Source organism: Canis aureus, chromosome 34, assembly GCF_053574225.1.
Source record: "Canis aureus isolate CA01 chromosome 34, VMU_Caureus_v.1.0, whole genome shotgun sequence".
Taxonomy (NCBI): Eukaryota; Metazoa; Chordata; class Mammalia; order Carnivora; family Canidae; genus Canis; species Canis aureus.
The window spans coordinates 27,893,226-27,906,690 of NC_135644.1; the positions used below are offsets into that span (position 1 = coordinate 27,893,226).

General features: G+C 37.1%; 1 pseudogene; it reads left to right on the forward strand.

The window, feature by feature from the left end:
• The first annotated feature begins 12,204 nt into the window (after positions 1 to 12,204).
• Positions 12,205 to 13,176, forward strand: LOC144304885 (small ribosomal subunit protein mS33 pseudogene; annotated as a pseudogene).
• Positions 13,177 to 13,465: the final 289 nt, after the last annotated feature.

Sequence of the window (13,465 nt, forward strand, 5' to 3'; positions counted from 1 at the left end):
GGTCTTTTGAAATGCCTTCTGACTAGATAGACCATAGAATAATGGGGGCAATTGCCTCACAGTGAAGAAGCTACTTTCATTATTGCCTTTGGTTATCATGCTCAAGACTCTCTGTTCTATGTTCTCTAGCATCTAGCTACGGCATGTGCAAGTGTGGCCCATGGACCAGGGCATTGGCAGCCCCTGGCAACTTGTTACAAACTCCGAGTCATAGATCTGAGGGGGGACCAATAATCTGTATATTAAGATAAACCTCAGGAAAAAAAAAAAGAGAGAGAAACCTCAGGTAGGGGTGCCTGGGTGGCTCAGTTGGTTAAGCATCTGCCTTCTGCTCAGGTCATGATCTCAAGGCCCTGGGATGAGCCCTGTGTGGGGCTCCTGCTCAGCAGGGAGCCTGCTTCTCCCTCTGTCCCTCCCTCCCAGCTCATGCTCTCTCTCTCTCTCAATCTCTCTCTCCTCCTCCCTCCCCCCTTTTCTATCTCTCTCTCTCTCTTAAATAAATAAATAAATAAATAAATAAATAAATAAATTCTTTTTTTAGTAAAAATAAATAAATAAAAGAAACCTTTGCCTTTCGAATTTTGAGAAACACTGCTTTAGATAAATCTGTTGTATATTTTCAGACTATTCCCACACTTTTAATCAGCAGATTTTAAATGTTTCTTACGCCCCAACTTAGTTCCTCTTACCATGAAGTTCATATGGTCTAGGCATCCAGAGAGGGGAGTTTTCATTACAGTGGTGAGGAAGGACATCCCAAATTTCTAGCTAATATGAAGCTATCACTTTTTGCAGCATTGTTTCTTTATTTTCACTATTTGGATGGAAAAACTGCCCAAACTCTATCATGTTATTTCCTAATCTCTGAAGATAGGGTGAACTAAACATAATTAAATCTTTTCTTAATAAATACTCATCATTATTATGAACTTCCACAATAACACTGCTGGAAACACAAATAAGCTTAAAAGTTAGTGAGTTATTCTGGCATTAATAAATCTAAGAGGACTTTCAACAGACTACTATGCTGCTTTAATTCATTTATCTCTTAATTTAATTAACTTCTTTCTCCCTGTACCCTCCCCTCCATATTGTCCCTTTTTCATTAAGTTTCACCGCTTTACATGGGATTTCTTCTTCCCACTCATCCTATGTGTATGCTTACACAGCCCTCGCCTTATTATGGCAGGCTGCTCTTTCTCGTTTTACTGTGTTTATTTTTGCTGTTGTCTAGAATTTTTCTTTTCCTTGTTTCTGCTTTTTCTTTTCCTATGACATATTATCCTACCTGATAGCTTTAGTCTTTTAAATTACAATATTTAGTCCATTTACATTCAAAATACAAAAATGATACATTTAAGTTTATATTTACTATCTATCGATACAATCTCTATATCCATATATTTCCATTGAACCACCTGTTTTATGCTACTTGGTTCTTATCTGATTTTTGCATTAATAAAATTGCTTTATTATTTTATTTCCTCTCTAAAATGTAATAATTGAAAATTTTTAATATTATTGCTGCAGTTACTCTAGCTTATACATTTTTGATTTATTGAGGTCTTATAAAAATTAATAATTTCACCGCTTTCCAAATCATGTTAAAATTTTAGAATATTTTAATCCCATTTACTTTTTAAAATCATATTTTATTATTCTCATGCATTTTAATTGTACTTACATATATATTTAAATTCTACACACATATATATTTCTATTCACAGACATATTACTATTGTTTTTACATTATTGTGTTTATACACTGTTATTGTATTATGTCCAGTCAGTATCCATTTGTATTTACCCAACTATTTACCCCTTGTGTTGCTCTCCATTCCTTTGTGTAATTTTATATATCTTTATACTTTTCAGATTGCAATTTTCTTTTAGCACTTTATGATGTTACCCTATTATCTTTTGCTTCCATCATTTCTGTTGATGAGTCAGCTGTCTGTTTCATTGTTACTCTGTTGAAGGTAATATTCTTCCCTGGTTACTTTTAATTTTTTTTTTTCATCTGGTTTTCAGTTATCTGGCTATGTGTCAAGGTGTGTTTCTCCTTATATTTGACCTACTCAGGCTTATAGAATGTCTTGAGCCTGTGGGTTGGGGTGTTTTGTTTGAGAAAATTCTTAGAATTATCTCTCAAAATATTACTTCTTCCTCACATTTGTTTTCATTATTTCTGGGACTCCATTGACACATACACAAGACATTCTCCTTATCACAGAGGTCCAGAAGGAACATCTGCTCCTGGATGGGGTCAAATAGTCTGCAAAAGAAATGTGCTGCTGAGGCCATGAAATCAGAGGAGCTAATACGAAAAAACAGAACCTCAGAAAAATGAGGTATACAGCAGTTGCTTTTACTCAGTAATTTAGATTCTTGAGTAGGTAAAAGACTGAGAATCCAGAGTTCAAAGTGTCCACTTTTCACACATCTCATGGATTGCTAAATCAAAGAAAAGAAGTTATTTGTTTATTTATTTATTTTAGGAGGATGGTCAGATTTCAGATCCTGTTTTCTCATGTCCTGCAGTACAATAATATAGTGCACATACCATTGGCTCTAAATTTAAGTACATCTGCATTTGAATCCTGGCTCCACTGTAAGTATATGACCTAGGGATACCTGGGTGGCTCAGTAGTTGAGCATCTGCCTTGGGCTCAGGTCGTGTTCCTGGGGTCCTGGCATCGAGTCCTACATTGGGCTCCCTATAGGGAGCCTGCTTCTCCTTCTGCCTGTGTCTCTGCCTCTTTCTGTGTGTCTCTCATGAATAAATAAATACAATCTTTAAAAGAAAAAGAAAGTATAGGACCTAGAATACATCAGATAATCTCTCAGAAAATGTTTAGACATATATAAGATTGGAATAATCATAGTAAAAATAGTTTGGACAACTGAATTAAATGTGTTTGGCATGAAGTAGGCCTTCAAAATGGCACCTACTGCTAGTGAGGAATGCCTAAATCATCACTGTTAACCTTTACATGATTGATGAATTAGTATCAGGTGCTTTAAAAATAGTACTATTCTCTGTGCTGAATCAGAGGCCTCTGACTGAAACTTTGCAATAATGACTCAGATGTGAACTAAAAGACAGGAGTGATATCATCTGATTTCTACATGACCAAATTGGTCAGCTCTCTAGGCTCTTATCTGTAGATGTGTGTGTGATTCTGTAGGAATGTGAATTCTCAGACCGGTCCTAGCCCTCATTTTACCGTACTAGCATTTCTTGATCTGTGTTTACTCATGTTGGAGACTCTAAGACAAAGAACTTTATAGGAAACAGGGAAAAATTGTTTCCATAGGTCCATGTATCATACTTTGATCATATTCAAAATGTTTGGGATGTGTACATGCTTTAATATTTATTAAGCGCTTACTGTGTGTCAGACACTAGTCCGATTATTGCACATCTATTAATATGCTTTACTCCTCATAACAATGCTGTGAGTTAGGTACTACTGCAATCCTTATCTTGTAGATGACAAAGCTAAATGAAATGGATATTTTAAATAATTTTTCCAACATTTCACAGCTGGGATGTCATAGAACCAGGATAACAACCCTGGTGGTCTAGTTCTTAATCACTATTAATAATGGCTTTCACAATTACTACTATTTTCATTATGAACATTACCTGAGGGTTTGGAATATTGGCTGGTTAAAATCATTACTCATTATGGCCAGGAAAAGGAATGTTTGTAGGTTTTCTTACAACTAAACTTGGGAAATTCATTGTCTTGTCATGCATACATTAATAAAAATTCCCTGGGGAAAGCCATGCTATTCTTTTAAAACTATATTGCAACTCATCTCAATGTCAGATAAGTACAACCCTAAAAGTACATAAAAATATACACTGGAAAAAAAATATATACACTGGAGAATTTTTTATCATAATTTAATATTTTTCAAGTGCTCATAGAATAATAGCTCCACATTTGGCAGTCGTCTATTTCTAGTATGAAATGCTTTCCTGGATCTATTTCTTCAATAATAAATATTTTTGAAAAAGGGTTATTGTTATAAGAGAGTACCTCTTTGAAATTATGTGATGTTAATTAACTCCCTTATTCACACCAAATCGTAACGTTGGTTGGGAATCTTCTTGTATTTCTGCTCTACTCCTCACCTATTTAATTGAAAAGCCTCACAGACAGATTATGAAAAGGTTTAACAGTGTACTTATATTTTCAAAAGTATAGCAAAATTAAAATTCTGCGAAATAAAACCCAACATTTAAAATAGCAAATTTAAAATTGTCAGCAAGTGTTTTGGACGTGTGAGTAGGACAGCCAGTCTATCTATTCATTGTGCATATCCAACCCCATCATTTTTTTTTTTAACCTTAGGTGCCAGTGGAAGAGTCATCAGAGTCTAGGTGAAACCAACCTGAAATCAAGATTAACTCACAGTTTGGAAGGTTTCCTAGAATATAAAAATTCAGAACACAAATGCCACTGGTCTGATGGCCTCGCCAAAACCCTAGCTATTAGATGTGTTATATGTGAACAGTCAGATTTTTTGAGAAAAGGGGTAGAAATGGAATCCATGAAACATTTTCTGTCTTTCTGCGTTATGTTCGTAGCATTCTATGTTAACTAAACGTGTTCTTTTCACAAACTCTCTCTTCTGTTACTTGCACATTTGGGTAGCAGCCATTACCATAAGCTGGCTTCAGGAAGCTCAAATATGTGAAATGTAAAGAATAAAAAATCTGGCCACTTTTTCCAGGCTCAGGTTTTAAGCACATGAACCTAATCCTGGTGTTCTCTGGGTTCTCCTCCTTCTGCCAGTCGCAATTTCTAATTAGCTCTCCCAATAGAGGAAGAAGATGGATTATATTTTAATATCTAGAGACTAAAATTAGTTTATATTTTAGCAAGTTAGCACTTCTTAGCAGTTGATTTACTCTTGAAGCTACAAAATCTGTGAGCTTGCAATTAATCATACGTTGGTCATTTTCTTTCAAAAATGTTCAGTTTGGCTGTCTGTATCATAATAGGGGAAAACATGTAATTTATGCAGTTTAGAAATTATAGCCCTGTGTTTAACTATGTCATAATATATTTTCTCACCCGCTCATTGTTCTTAACACTATAAAAGAATGTCATTTCACTGGGATTTATTTAAGCAAAACCTTTAAAGTGAGATCCCTAGCAAAACAGTAACCTCTTGGAGTTGTGCTTTATTTTTCTTTAAATGGTTGCTTTTAGGATTGGTTTTGACCACTCTTGATTTTGTGGCAACTTTTAAAAATGCATTTTTAAACAGAGGAGCACATTCTTGGCTTTCTTCTTGCAAAAACAATACTTTATCTTCTGAAAATTGTCTTTAATATTCTCATGTGCATAACACATGTAAAAGTATTCTGTTAATATGCAGATACACAAAACAACTCCCCGGTGGCAACATGATAATTTAAAGACACTATAAATTCAAAGCAATAGATATCTTTTAATTCACTGAATTTTTTTAAAAAACGGGCATTTGTTTGAAAATCAAAAAACAGTACATATTTTAAGCGGTTTCCCCAACTAACCTCTGCCAGAAAATTAACCCAAAAATTGTTTGACATCCTTGAATAGTATATTACAATGCTGCCAGCATACTGATCACTCACTGTGCTCTGAAACAAATCAATTAGCCTGCCAATTGTGTTCATTAGAATTCATTCATATCTTTATAAAAAGTTAATTAAAAGTAAGAGTGAGGAGAAAATCATGTCTAACATTCTTATTAAATCCAAATTACCAAAGTAATTTCAAATCTAAATCAACAATCCTTACTAAAACTCTCCCTCCAAAGGTACAGTATACCTAAAAAATCAGATAAAGCAGATGTGAACCTGTAACTCTTTGAGAAAGATTTCCAAATTATTTATTCTATTATTATGACAGTGATGATTATATTTTCTTGCCGATTTCCCATTATTCTGGTAAAGGTGTCTCTTTTTGGCTAAACCTCTGAATTTTATTAGCATAGGTGAATGCTGAGACTAGCACTGTACCTCATTTTGCAAGAAACTCAGCTTAACATAACATTTTAAAATGAGTGACAGCACAGAATAACCAGTGGAACATGGCATTCTAAACCAAATGAAATTATCTTGATATAAGGACCACAGCGTGTAGAAACCAGCTGCCAAAACAGAAACAAGTCGGCAAGCCGTAGCTTTCCGATTCCTAAGAGAGACTCTATTCCTAACATAATATCTAAATGCCTCTGGTAGAGCTGTTAAAAGCAAAAAGTGTTTGAATGTGAAATGTTCTGACTATAACACGAGGCTCTCTGGCCCAGCCCATCCCTTCCATGTTGGGGAAGGTACCAGTCCCTTTTGTTTCCAGAGGTCCAAGCGAGAGCACCCTCTGAGGGTGGAAGAAACGTCCTGACAAGCCTCGGAAAGCTTGAGACTAATTTCATATTCAGTTCTTGGCACTGAGGTCTGGGTGGAGGTGGGCAGGTCCACCCTGCCTTTCAGTCTCATTAATCATTTGGCTTTCCCTGGCTGCTCGCAGCATCTTCTGGAGGAACCCTTCTCTTTATTCATTCAGACAACCCTTTGGATTAAACAGAGCCAGCTAAATGTCAAAGCAAATCTGAGTCTTGATGCAGATAATCATTTCAATAATATTTCTCCATTTGTGCCCAAACACCAGGGGAATAAAGCTTTTCTGCTGTCAGGTACTGTAAGACTGCAGTTGGTGTAAATGCTTGACACTGAGCCAGATGGCTTAGCCGTGCCTCAAACATATGTTCAACAAGCAGGCTTGCACACATTGGAATTTTATTATTTTGAACTGGTGAGGCTTGCATATTTATTTACTTGACCCCCTTTGGTGTCACTTTGGTATTAAAACAATCAGTTATAAAGCTTCTCCAAGCAATAGGGTAGGGCTAGTTTATAAACTACTTGTCAGCTTCATATCACCACCTGCAGTGAAGTATTCCTCATCTGTGGCCTCCTCGTGATAATTTAAAGAAGAAAGGTGGCAAGGTGCATTTGGCTGAGGGAGGGTGGAGATGGAAATTGAAGGAGAGGATGCCGGCCGGCCCCCAAAATAAAGATGAGTGTACCCTTTCCCAACTCAACTCTCAATATGACCCGGGGACAACTAATTTTCTCATATATTACCATGTATACATTTCACTCACAAAAGCTTGTCTGGGCGTTAGGGAAATCAACCATGAATATGCACAGCTGTATATACCCTTCAAAATATCAGAGATAAAAAAAAAATATATCAGAGATAAATCTAAATATGTGTACACACAAACACACATGCACACACACCTTTGCACCTACTATCATATAGATGTGTAACTGTATGTTTACATGTGTAATAAAAATGAAAACTCATGGTACTGTTTTGCCAAGGAAGAGCTTGCAGTCATTATAAATATTTATCATGCGGCTAATATATTCCTCAAAATAAAATGTAAGTGGTTTACTACTTAGTGAAAAATTTATGTATATAAAAGCTAATTTCATATGATTTTATAGGTTCAAATGCAGCATTAAAAACTATGAATATTGCAAATGAAATATGCAGGTTTCTGTATGTAGATTCTACACCATGTAAATAAATTTCTACCCATAATAAAATGTTGTCTTAGGGATTTTAGAGCTCATCAATTCCAACACTTTAATAGAAAGAAAAATCAGGCCCAGAGAAGTCCATTGATTCACTCCAAATCACACAACAAATAAATGTGCATCAACTCCCACACCTTCCACCTTTTTTCCATGTTACATACATCTGCCCTCCCACAGGGTAAACTTTTGGTGAACAATTGCCCTGTTAGGAGACATAAATCTCCATGAGACAAAATGCTCCTAGGAGAGTTGTTCTCAACATTATCAGACCAAATACACCCCATTTTCTAATAAACATATCTCAATCCTCGCATTACTACCCTGAACTAAAATTCACAGATAGTAAAACTTAACCTACATAGATAACTTTTAAACATCAACTCAATGCCTTAACTATAATATAAAGAACAAATGAAAGAAAATCAGTAATTGATGGAATATGTACATATGTGGTAGGGAGTTGATATGTTAAACACTTGGAAACAACTATACTAGATAATACAGGAAAGTAATTAGACACTCCCCCCTTTAAAACTTGTCATGAACACAGAGCTACAAAATGCAGGGTATATAGTCAGTTACTCAAATACCATGAAGGATTGTTGCTGATGATTGACAAGATTTTCCATGAGGGTGAGCTAAATCTTGGTAAAATTCCAAACCAAATTGCAAGCACTGAAATTTTATTATTTTGATTACTCTTGTCGTATATGTGTTTTTGCATTCTTAGAAAATTTTGCAGGTATTAAAACTGTGCAGATGTTCTTCGTCTTAATATGTAAATTGAAATAGGTTCTAGGCTCCAGTCATTACCAACAGGATTTTCAACTCCCTAAATGTCTACCTGGAGGAATATTTGAAGACTGTGCAGTGTTCAGGACAATTCTTTTTTGTAGACACTGTGAAGTATAGCATGTCTAACATCCTACCTCCTGTCCAATAAGCAACATTAGTTCTCCTCCATAACCGCAACAACCAAGAGTGTCTCTAGAACTGTCATCAGGGAATGTTGTGTTTAGGGTTTCTTCAGCATAGGAGTCAAGGTAACTAATATCAAAGCCATGAAAAAGTTCATCATATATGGAGAATATATCATTCCAAATGAATTTTTAATTTTAAACATTATACATGCCTGAATTTACATTTTTATACATCTGTAGAAAGAAATTGCATTTTAAAATCATGAGCTTGAGTGTCTTTGCAAATAGGTAACAACACAATTTCAAAATCAGAAGTCCTAAACTAACACTAATATGAAATATAGTTTAATTTAAAATGTAATTCATGTTAAATTTAATATTGCTTTAATTACATTTTATAAAAACCCAATACTTAAAAACATTATTTTTTGTAATAACATGTTTTTCTTATGTATGAATAGTGAATAAATGCTATTTACTCATAGAGTTTACAAAAGATTTTTATGTCAGTCTGGGGAAACAGTACAACTTCCTTTGGAAATGAAAGATAACACATTATGAAACGTAACTTGTGTTAGTTATCCTACACATTTGCATCTTTATATTGGCCTGTGATTCATAGCAATCAGACCCAATAATTATGTACTTTCTGAATTCTTAATTGACAAAAATGCTGAGAATTCCTTTTGAAGATTTTATTTATTTGTTGAGAGAAAGAGCAAGGGGAGAGGCAAAGGGAGAGAGAGAAAATCTCAAGCAGACTCCTTGCTGAGTGTGAAGCCCCAATGTGGGGCTCAATCCCAGGACCCTGAGATTATGACCTGTGCTAAAATCATGAGTCCAACTCTTAACCAGCTATGCCACCCAGTAGCCCCAAGAATTCCTCCTTATGTGATCCATTAGAAGCTTTGAACCCTCTCGACCTACTTGTATATCAGCAACCTGCTACACAATCTGTAAGAGACTACCTCATTATATATGTAGTTCTGATACATCATGACCCATAATACATCTTATCTGTTCACTTTCTTTTCTGAATTGTTTAACTTTGAACATCCTTCTACCAAAAAAAAAAAAAAAAAAAAAAAGATGCCATCCACCTCTTCCTCACTTCTTGGTTGTACATTCACTGTGTGTCCAAGATCGTTGCCATGTCCAAGAAGAAACAGGCACAAATGAGGAACAATAGCCCATTTCTCTGTCATGACAGTTCTACACTGAAATGTATGGGTACCTCTTTCTCTTTTTAAAATCACTTCATGGGATCCCTGGGTGGCGCAGCGGTTTGGCACCTGCCTTTGGCCCAGGGCGCGATCCTGGAGACCCAGGATCAAATCCCACGTCGGGCTCCCGGTACATGGAGCCTGCTTCTCCCTCTGCCTGTGTCTCTGCCTCTCTCTCTCTCTCTCTCTCTGTGTGACTATCATAAATAAATAAAAATTTAAAAAAAAATCACTTCATGTCACTTGGCCAGTCCCAGGACTCTAAAACATATGGAAAACTATCAAGTATAAGAGCATTCACAGTACAGCATTATGCTTAAGCTTGAGCATGCCACGTCCTAACCGAATTAACAATCAAGTCACTGTGATTTAGACTAGGAATAAGATTGTAGAGCCATCTTTCATTCCCTATCATAGCACAGAATAGATTACTCCTCTTCTGAGATTATTGTGCCAATAATATGTCCAGTCCTACCAATGAGACTGTTTTTCTCAACCGAAATAGCTGGATTAATACAAAAATAACTCCACTTGTGATGGGAGACAAAAAAGAATGAAACTTGGAAGCTTTGTGGCTGGATAGCTGTAACATTATTAAGTATGTGTAATTTATTCTTTAGCTCGTACATGGGTTGTAGGGGATGATTTTCAAAGATGAGAACAGAAAATGACAGAGATAAGCACCTAATCTATTGTTTCCCAGGCACAGTCCTCTTTTTCCCACTCACAACCAAGTTGGCAGGATGAATACCCAAACCCAAAGGGCTGAGAGGCGAGATTGGAAAGATCATTGAATCTGAGCATCCATGTAGACACAAACAGCTGTTGCCAGGTTGATGTGGTCCTGGCTTTGACGGTGGAGTAATCAGTGGGGAGACTATTTCATGCAACTGAACAGCCAGAGAGAACATAGAGATGAGATCTGAGGGCATAGAGCTGGACAGATCCTTTAGAGCAGCATTTCTCTCATTTATTAATGTGTTATTCTTCAGAGACCTGGTTAAAATACAGATTCTGGTTCAGCAAATGGCATAGCTTATGTTGGGTTTTTCTAACAAGTTCTCAGGTGATGCCACTGCTGCTGACCTGTGAACCACACTATATGTAGTAATGCTTCAGAGCCTGGGAAACATAAGACCTATTGTTAGAATTGGGAGGCTGGTGGGGAAATGTAACCTAGTGATGTAATGCAAAGGGAAATTCGAGAAGAAAATGCTGATGAGCACGAGGAAACAGAAACCTTGTGAGGTTAACCTCAGACATCAAGAACAAAGTACAACAGGTAAAGAAAAGTCATCCTCCCCCTGCCCAGAGAGAGAAATAAAAACCAACCAGCACTTTGATGCCATGCATAAATGTGCAAATGGAGCAACATAGAGCAAGATGAAAGATAGAGGCAACATAAGAGCAGTCAAGGTGGATTGCCTTTGTATATTTTTTAAAAGATTTTATTTATTTATTCACGAGAGACAGAGAGAGAGAGGCAGAGACACAGGCAGAGGGGGAAGCAGGCTCCCTAGGGGGAGCCCGATGTGGGACTCCATCCCAGGACCCCAGAATCATGACCAGAGCTAAAGGCAGAAGCTCAAGCACTGAGCCACCAAGGCGCCCCGGTGGATTGCCTTTATCTTGTGTTTTGTAAACTTGACCTAAAAATACGCAGAGAAATAAAGATAATACTTTTAAAAAAAGAAAATAAGTAACTTATGATACAAGCATGAAAGCCAACAAGAAATATCAACAAAAAAAATTGTATTTATACTGTAGGTCCCGATGGCTAAAAATTTCATCAATTTCTGGAGAGGAATCAATGCCAGTTAAAAGATTTATTCTGGTGTCCTCTATAATAAATTAGTTTTATAGATGCCTAAGAGAACACCCTAATAGTCTTTTTGCATTTAATTAAATATTTTGTTTTATTTCAAATGATAGCTTTCAAAGTTCTGAGTTTAAGAGATACTCTAAACAGGCACTGGGTGGCTTAGTTAAGCATCTGCTTAACTCCAACCAAGATGAGAAAGGAATATCCGAACAAGGGGGCACCCTGCAAGCCAACTTTAAAAATTGTGTTTGCCTACTCACCAATCATACCGAGGTTTCTGAGAAAGCATTTTCAAACCAAACTCCTTGGTTTCATTCAAGCTATGGGGAATGCACCAATCCTAATCAAGATTTTCCTTATAAAAGTATGTAATATCAGACAATATATAATGTATGCTTTAAGAAGACAGAGACCTTGGGCACAAATGGGCACTGAAAAATTTTTATCAGTTTTTATTCCGAAGGTAATAGATTTTGAAAGCCCCTGGAATTTAAGTTCATCTGGTAAAGAATTAGGATAAGGTAAACAAGTGTCCATTACTGAATGGTTTTGATCCGACATCTGTATCTTGCTAAACACTGTTGCATAGGAAATATTTCTTTTTTAAAAAATTTTAGGGGAGAGGGGCGCGTGGGAGAGGAAGGTCGCGAGTAGGGCCTCTTGCTGCTCAGGAAATGTCTTCCCTTTCAGAATATGCCTCGCGCATGACTGGTCTGAGCACCCGGCTGTTGGGTGAAGTTGCCAGGCCTACTGACTCCAAATCAATGAAAGTGGTGAAACTGTTTAGAGAGCAGCCTTTGGCCAAGAGGAAGGAGACTTCTGGCTGGTATCCAAATCACAACACTTCTTTTGCACTCATGGGGACACTACGTTTCCTTGGCCTCTATAGAGATGAGCATCAGGACTTCAAGGATGAGCAGCTGCGTCTCAAGAAGCTTCGTGGCAAAGGAAAACCTAGGAAAGGAGAAGGGAAAAGAGCCACAAAAAAGAAATAGTGCTGGTCCATCAGAAGAGAAAAGTTCTTCCTCAGCAGCTGACCACAGAAGAAGGTGTATTTATCTTTCTACTTGCTGGAGGAGTGTGAGCTTCCAAGACTGAAGAGTTTTTGGAGGAACACGATCATTTCTGTGTTGAGGTCCAATTCAGTCGAGTTGTAACTGGTTCCTTGGACACTTTCTAATTCTGCAAAGTTATTCTGGCTTTGGTTTTATACTGTGAGGTTTACCTCTTTCTCTGGAGAAATGAATGCATGGGTGGTTGAAGACAGACTCATTTGGGGTGGGAATGGAAGGTTGGGATCATGGGAGGAGACTCGTTAAATGAGCATCGTTTCATCTCCCCAGGATCCCATTACACCAGCCCTTACCTCTGCCATCCCTCTGGCCCTTCAACCACTGTCTCCACCACCAAGCTCACAAAGTTTCTGAACCGTCCACGTCTCCTTGGAGAGTAGTATCTACTGAGCTAGATTTGGGGGAAAGGCTGTACCTGCTAAGAGAGTACTGAGTGTACACTACCTGCTGTACATAAGGTACTGGGGCCCTAGTAATACCATGGTTAGCAAGAGAAAACAGTCCCTACCTCATGGAACTTTGAGGCTTGTGTGAAAGATTAATATCATTACGTAAATAAAATTGTTTAAATGCTACAGAGGATCCCTAGGTGGCTCAGCAGCTTAGCGTCGCCTTCGGCCCAGGGTGTCATCCTGGAGTCCCAGGATCAAGTCCCACATCAATCTTCCTGCATGGAGCCTCTTCTCCTTCTGCCTGTGTCTCTGCCTCTCTCTCTCTCTCTCTCTGTCTCTCATAAATAAATAAATAAAATCTTTTAAAAAAATGAAAAAAATTTTAAATTAAATTTAATTTTTTTTCATAGGAAATATTTCTGAATG